The 8,049-nt window shown below is 37.0% G+C and overlaps 1 non-coding gene across 1 annotated transcript; it reads left to right on the top strand.

Annotated features, from left to right (window-relative positions):
* The first annotated feature begins 6,359 nt into the window (after window positions 1–6,359).
* LOC138460429 (U5 spliceosomal RNA) lies at window positions 6,360–6,475 on the top strand. Its single transcript, XR_011263140.1, has one exon. It is a non-coding gene; the product is annotated as a U5 spliceosomal RNA (small nuclear RNA).
* The last annotated feature ends 1,574 nt before the right edge of the window (window positions 6,476–8,049 follow it).

The raw sequence follows: 8,049 nt of genomic DNA, 5'->3' as shown, positions 1-8,049 counted from the left end.
AATTGTCTGTAATTGTTTGAAAATGTATATTGGGAGCACCAAGAGGACCTTGAAAATCAGAAAATCTGAAAACTTGAGGGCAATAAGAAATAAGGATCTCCGATACCCTCTTTCACAACATGTCTTGATGGAAAATCAGAACTTTAAATAAGAAAACCTTAAAATATTTGGACTAGAGAATGTCAAGAAACACCCAAGAGGAGGCAACAAAGAGACCCTCCTACGTAAATCGGAAGCATATTGGATTTGTGTTATGAACACGGTAACCAATGGACTTAACTCAGACACAGAGATGTTCCATTGGCTGTAGCTAATATTGTAGAATATAAAATTTGCAAAGATGCATGAAACAATATAGAAATGTCTGATCATTACTACATACGAATGAGAGATATCATTTTCTCAAGATGCTCTTTTGTTTCATTATGTCCCTCTTTCCTGTTTGTTCTCCCTTAGCAGGGGCATCTTATTAACTCAACTCCATCTCACACCTTTATTTTTTCACCAAATAATGCTATCCAAACATCAATAAAAATCAGCAATCCTACCTTTACAAAAATCTCTTTAAGCAATAACAGTACCAATCTTTCAAAATAAACCTCTTGGGGTTTTTTATGACAAAATTAAATGTACTCTTTGATAACTAGAGCACTTTGAAACCAGAGCGCTTTTCATTTACATCATGTTTGGCACAAATACATTGCTGCGCACATGCGATGACGTCATCACGCCGATGCGCAAACGTGCTTCAATGTAAAACATCATTGCATCTCCATTTAGACGCATTTAGACGCATATAAATAGCGCTTAATTATCCTCTTCAACAATGTATCCTACAGGAAGCATTGGGGACTTTGATAGGTGGACCCAGTGCCTTATTTCTCTCATATTTCCTCTCATACGACTTAACCTAAAGGTAAGAGCTTAACTTAACTCTTGCAATAAAATACCCACATGTTTTCAATAGTCAACATGTTCCCACCCCTACTGCCTCACACTAATCTATGCAACTGTTTTGTTCTTCTTTCCTTTCTTTTATTGTTTGTCACTTTTTGATAAGTGAGCACTTCGACACTGGCAGAAACAAATAATTCTGAAAAAAAAACAATTGTTATTTCGAATAACAAATGAACATTTCTCCTAAATTTAAGGATTAACCCTTCCAACAATTTTTTCTATACCAAAGTATTTCCTTTGTTTGTATAATTAGCTTAACGAGGTAGCCATTGCCTTGCATCACAATACTTTAATTGTCTCAAATATCAGGCTTTCCCTTTATTTTTTCTAGGCACAGTAAATAAAAACAGTTGTAAAACATCTTATGATCCAATCCATAACAAAATCGAATGGTGAAACACATGTAGAAAGATAACTTTGAGTGACTGGAATAGTTTTATTTTTGACGCAAAACTAAAAGACTGAACTATTTAATTTGTTCTTAACATTTGAATTTCAACAAGCAAAGGAGCTAAAAGAACTCAAGTTGGCGCAAAAACAATTTATCCCAACTCTGTATCTTCTATTAACTGTTATTGTGTAGCAGCCACAAAGGGATAAATAATTTTTGCAAGACAAACAAACTTTCTTTTCCAAGTAACCATTTTTAAATATTTTTTGGAGATCACCAGGAGAAGGATATCATTGACTGCTAACCTGTAAATGCCAATTGGAGTTCACCCATGGCTACATTTAAACAAAAATGTTATCCTATTCTAAACTTGAATGCCTCAAATGTAACTATTCTAATTGGCCATCCCTATGAGGTGAAGAGGAAGATTTTAGTAAGGATTGGTCTGATATTAGGGACGGAATACAGAAGTATAAATTGTACAGGCACCCAATTTTTGGGATAACAGGAGCTCTTATGTTATTCCCAAATATTGTGTTGCGATACGTAACTTACAATGGCACACTCATGAGATTCAGAATGAATGTGTTACCAACAGGGGCAAGGATAAGCAACCAAGCATTGTACATTTGGTCATTCAATGTCCCTCCCTTCAGACACTAAGTTGCCAACCCTTTGGGAGTTTTTTTGATAATACAGGCTGGGTTAATATCCAGATATCTTGGCAACAAGCAGTAGTAGGAAATGAACTTTATTTAGCACTAGCTTTATTGAGATTTTTTAATTCCATCAAAATCGTTGTCATAAAATAAAGTTAGTGCCTTAGCGCTGAATTATGCTTAAGCATAATGTCAGGGGTTTTGTCATAGGGCTATTACATAACTTGGGTGGAATTTTAGTCTTGCTGTAAAATGTCAGTATTTTAGTGTTGTAGTCTAATAGTGGTATTTTAGGATTGTGGTATACTGGTGAGTTTATTTATGGTAATTCCCTATACAATGAAACAATTCTCCCCTCCTTTATATTTGTACTCTGTCTAAGGTTGACTGTAAGAATAACTAATGGATCTCACACTTATAGGAAGAAAGCAGCATCAGCTGTTTTTCTAGTGACTTATTGATGAAACCAGCCTACCGTCTTTAACAGGTTTGCTCAACTACCAGCATGTGCAGCTGAGACACTCACACACACATGTATTACAGACTGCCTAGCTTGCAAGCAGGTTTTCCAACCTTTACCACCTGAGGTAAATATTTCACTGCTTTTGGGTCGCTCTATGAGGGTTGCACTATGACCCTTTCTCATTATTTCCAATTTTAAAAAGATTCATGTAGACACAATAAAGCAATCTCAATAATTCAGTTTTTGCAGTTTTTATGTACGTAGTATAATGTCAAAAATAGTTTGGGCAATGCACATGTTAAAACAAGTTACAATAGATGCATGCCATTTTTGTTCACATGGAGGAACATTAATTTATCTTACCAAGACCTTGAAAATCAATGCGGTTACATGGTTTATAGTCATAATATCGAAAAATAATGTCGAATTCAAAAATGTCGAAAACACATACATATAATAGAAAAAGTCATTAATTCGAAAATAAAATGTCGAAAAAAAATCGAAAAACCAATGTTACAATAACTATGTAAAATGTCACACATACTAACGTTTTTTATTGGGGGGGGTCCCCCCCAACCCCCCATCCCAAACCCCTACCCCAACCCTCCACTCCTCCCCATCCCCCCCAACACCCCCCATGGATATACCTTTAATTTTTTTAAAAAAGTATTTAATAAAACATTAATTATATAATTAATTATTAAAAAACCCCATCCCAAACCCCTACCCCAACCCCCCCCCTCCTCCCCATCCCCCCACTCACCATGGATATACCTTTAACCATTTAAAAAAATTATGTGTTATAAAATATAATTAATTTATTATTTATTTAAACATTAATTCGAAAAAAATCGAAAAAAATTCGACATTTTTGTAATTCGACATTTTTATTTTCGACTAAATATTTTCGACATTTTGACTTTCGACATTATTGTATTCGACATTATGACTGGACACCCGGTTACAGAGTGTACTTGCCTAAGAGAAAAGCTAAAATACACACAGCACAACACATGTAAACATTCCCTTCACTACACATGCATGAGTAAAACAGCAAAGACTTTGTTAAACTACTATTTAATCCTGACTGCCTAACTGACAGAAAACGCACATGCTCTCGTTTGCACGCTCCTCAAAGTTACCATACTTACTCCAAATGTGTAAGATTTCTGTGCATAAGGAGCCACTCTCTGGATTGTCTTATCTGAAAACGGAATGTTGCAAATGTCACAGCTTTTGACAGCCCAGTTAGAAGTTCATGACCTCACCCCAACCTCTTTCAGATTACTGCCTGTTATCTCTCTCTCTCTCTCTCTCTCTCTCTCTCTCTCTCTCTCTCTCTCTCTCTCTCTCGTGTACAGCTTGGCTATGCCCACATGCACAGCCAGCTGCAGACTTGATCTCCTCTCTCCGAAAAATAACTGAACTCCACCCTGTCTCCTAGCTATATTTATACCATAGTCCTGTCTCAAAGCCCCATCATTCAAGGACATTTGTATAAAACTGCTTCCTGCAAAAAACACAATAGTTCTTTTCTTTTTTCTTGCATGTCTAAATTTCACTGAAAAACAAACAGAATCTTCAATCTGAGACATTTGCACTGCAATGTTAAAGGGTACATTAATTAATTACTGGGGAAATGCTGTCAGTAGGGATTAGTTAGTTGATTAATCTGGTTTAGCTTATTCAATGCAACCTATACAGATGACAGATTCACTATAATATGGAACATTTTACACATGCCCATCACATTGACATTTGCTGTCTTTGCATACATTTCACTGCCTCCATTGAAAGTAATGGAATGTCATGTATTAATCCTTTTAGGGCTTTGTACTGTAATGTATCATTCTACAATAAGCCTGTTTATTAATTGTAATTGATGTGCTTTGTGTGAATTGTTATGTATTGGGTTCATTACTTGTCCCTTATTCTCTTTAGGAATTATGTTGATAATGTAGAGTTTTATATATAGGGTAATACACTACAGGGTAATATAGATATTGTGGTAACAAGTAGTAGGAATTTATGAATGTCCTGTGGTATTAAAATATTGAGAATTTAAAGTTTTAGCAAAATCACTGCCATAAAAGAAAGTCTTTATTTTATTTCTTGATCTTTCATTGTAAGCTAGGACATACTAATAAAAATACATGAAACAATGCACTCAAGGGCAGGAAAGGCAAGATGAAAGGAGGGTAAGGCTGAACAGGGAGGGGAGGAGAGATTAGCAGAGTGGGAAAGGGGGCAACCAATGGAATCTAAAATATGGGTGACCCTCAGATAGTTTATCAACCGGTTACAACACTACCTTGGAGGAAGACAAGACACGCCTGCAATGTCAGGCCAGGGTTGGACAGTCAGCATCAACATCCTGGGGTTAACTTATGTAACAGTGCAGGATCACAGGCTAGGGTGGGATTATCAGCAACATAACCCAGAAGAGGTAATTCAATAGGATTTCCACATAGAGGCAGGGTTGAGTCCTAGAACAAGCAAACATGTAATCAAGGCAAGGTGGTGCAAGTAGGCAGATACAAGGGCATTGAAGACACATGGTTCAGTAAATAAGAAAGATATATAAGAATATAATGGGTGACATACGGCCATGACATGCTGGGGATTGTATTCCATAGGTTTAATGCCTGGCTAATCTCCACTCCAGCCAGCCATATATCATATATCCGTGGGATTAGTGATGTTGCAATCAAGGCTCTGGCACTTGGATCCTGACTGCTGTAGTTCCACCTGTGTGATGGTTTGTGAGAATAGCACCGGCCTAATTGGGTCTGAGTTTACCTGAATGCACTCATTGGTCATTTGTGATATGGAGATTAACCAATATGTGAGTGATTTTATGGGGGCAAGATGGACCTCCACTGTGCAAAGTCCCCTGGGCATGGTGTTTCAGGACCAAAATAATGAACTTCCTTGAAAATTACAACAACAGTATTGGATGGTTACGAGAGCAATGATGAGGATCGGAACATTTTCGCAGCAGAGAACAGATTTTGGTGGATACTGTAACCTCCCATGGAAGGTGCATGGGGCAATACAGAGGGTTACACATGGATACTGAGTTCCACTGGGATATAGTGCAGAGACTGGAGGGCTGGGATACACACCACCCATCTGTCCAGTCTTCTAAAGATTCTAGATGATGTGTTGTGTACTCTTTGTAGACAGTTAAGCAGATATTCCAGAACATCTACTTCAAAGCTTTTAGTATAATCTAGTGTTGAGAGCTCTAGAGTGTTGACCGATATGGTTCTTGTATTGGATGTGTGGTATTGCATTTAGTGTCCAGTGGATATTAGTTGAGCAATGCAACTTCTAGCTATAGTATTGATTGTAATTACTGTTCTCAGTTTTCATGATGATGTTTACGTGCAGAGAAAATATTTGGGCCCATATTACAGAAACCATGAATCAGTGCAAGAGCAATCAGCACTAAAGCAATAAATTGCCGTAGTGCAATACCAAAAACACCATCAAAGCTTTTTATTAGAAGGGCAAAGGATTAGGACTAGTGAACAACATTGCCCACATGTAAAAATACATTGACTGAATATGTTTTGCGCTAAGACAACTGTTCTCCTAGAACTAATTGCACTTGCACTGGTGCAAAATTTCAGTTATACCAACCTTGATATATTTATCTGGTACATTCCCCTGGAATTGATGTGCAAACGAAGGCATCATTATGTGTAATAGGAGGAGACAGCATTATTAAAGAGGATTAACATTATAGCATCCTTAGGTGATCGGATTGTGGACCATTCACACAATGTATTAGCATTATATATAAATGATGTGTTATTTCATTGTAGGGGGAAGTTCAAACTATCCCACATATTAGTCAGTGAGTAGAACTCATATTCAGACTCACATATACTGGTTTCTCTTCAAACCGAATAAATCTTTGACCTTTTACTAAGGATTTCCGTGGATAGAAACATTAAAGAGTTTTACTAAATTTTCTGAAGCCCTGCCACGTGCAGGGTTAAAAAAAAAAAAGACACTTAAATAATGCACACTTTTAACTTTAGACACTAATCAATGGCGAAAGATTATAGGATTCAATTATTCGGAGTAACAATATGATTAAGATGGCTAATTTGAATACATGTTCAAATCTATTCAGAGCTTTTGTAATTCTTCTTTGCATAATACACAATTGCAGCAGTAAAATACACGCAGGTTGCGTTTTATACAGACATATCTGGGATCCCTGCACAGTGTCAGAAGCTCTGTGGGAGTTTGACAGACCGAAGGGGGGTTCCATTTACCTCTGGTGTGCCTCCACAATCGGAGGGCACTTGCTAGGACATTGTTGTGTAATGGCAAAGACGTCCCAGGTCATTCTGATATTCTTAAAGCTGAATTGTAGGACTCTGGGAAGTCTTAGGTGCTGACATAAAATATTTCAAAAAGCGTTTGTTTAAAATCTATGCATGCATTTGAAAGCTTAGCCGAAACGATTACAAAACATGTACATCTCATCAAAGATCATTAGTTCACTGCAATTAATGTGAATTCCGATCTCCGTAACTGTTGTGGATTCAATGGTCACTTAAATAGGATGAGATAATGTAGCCAAACCAACATGTCTGCAGCCGGTGTACCTTCTCTTTTCAACAACTGTTGGCATATTTATATTAGATAACAACACATCTTTTTGCAGATACAATACATGTTGTCAAGCAGAAAGGAACGTTATCGCTTTCAGTGGCATGCACGGCCTATTATGTAAGCGCATCTGATGAAAGAGGGTCAATCTACCATTTATATAAACTTTCCAACAGTGCCAATGTACAAGGGGATTTAGTAATAGGTAAGTGACAGCCTTGTGTGTCAGATGCCAATACATTGTGGGACCTTAGGCCATGCTTACAGGTGGCATAAGCTTGAGTTTTTGCAGAAAATAGGTAGCATCAATTTAAGATCCTTTTCTGAGGCATCATTCTCCAATTAAGTTGAAAAACTGGAGTAACAGCTATAAACTCTTCTGCAATGTTAAGCTTCTTCCACAGATGTTGGACGCAACTATAATTACATTTTGAGAACAGTAATTTGGTAAATTGTCAGATTTCACAGGTAATCCTGCAAGGTACAAAACCCCCCTCAATCTTTTCAGAGGTAAAATTCACTACTACAGGTTTGTTGATAAAGAAAAATACTGAGGTGTAAGTGTTGCAGGCCTATATTCAGGCTGGTTTGGCGCCACGCGTCTGCATTTCTAGATTCATTATGCTATTGTTGCAATCATTTGGATGCTAACTAGCACCTCATGTATCTGGACTCTTTTATGAAATGAATTGTGTATCACTAACTTTGCCACTGAATAATGTCAATTAATCTCTCTTCTTTTGTATAATGGAAAATATTTTTAAGAGAATTCTGGAATGAAGAGGAGCACATTTTAAGTACGGTTTTCTAATCAAAAGCCTGTCTACTCGTCATCCTTCTTCGTCCGTAAATCCTTTTTGTGGTTCTATTTCTTCTTAAGAATGTTGATGGTAAGTCACTTTTGTAGGACTCCAGTTTCTTATCACTCAGAATCATAGTTTTACCATTTG

The sequence above is a fragment of the Ambystoma mexicanum genome, chromosome 4p (genome assembly GCF_040938575.1).
Source record: "Ambystoma mexicanum isolate Mex_15411 chromosome 4p, UKY_AmexF1_1, whole genome shotgun sequence".
Classification (NCBI taxonomy): Eukaryota; Metazoa; Chordata; class Amphibia; order Caudata; family Ambystomatidae; genus Ambystoma; species Ambystoma mexicanum.
This window is presented reverse-complemented; position numbering and strand designations above follow the sequence as displayed.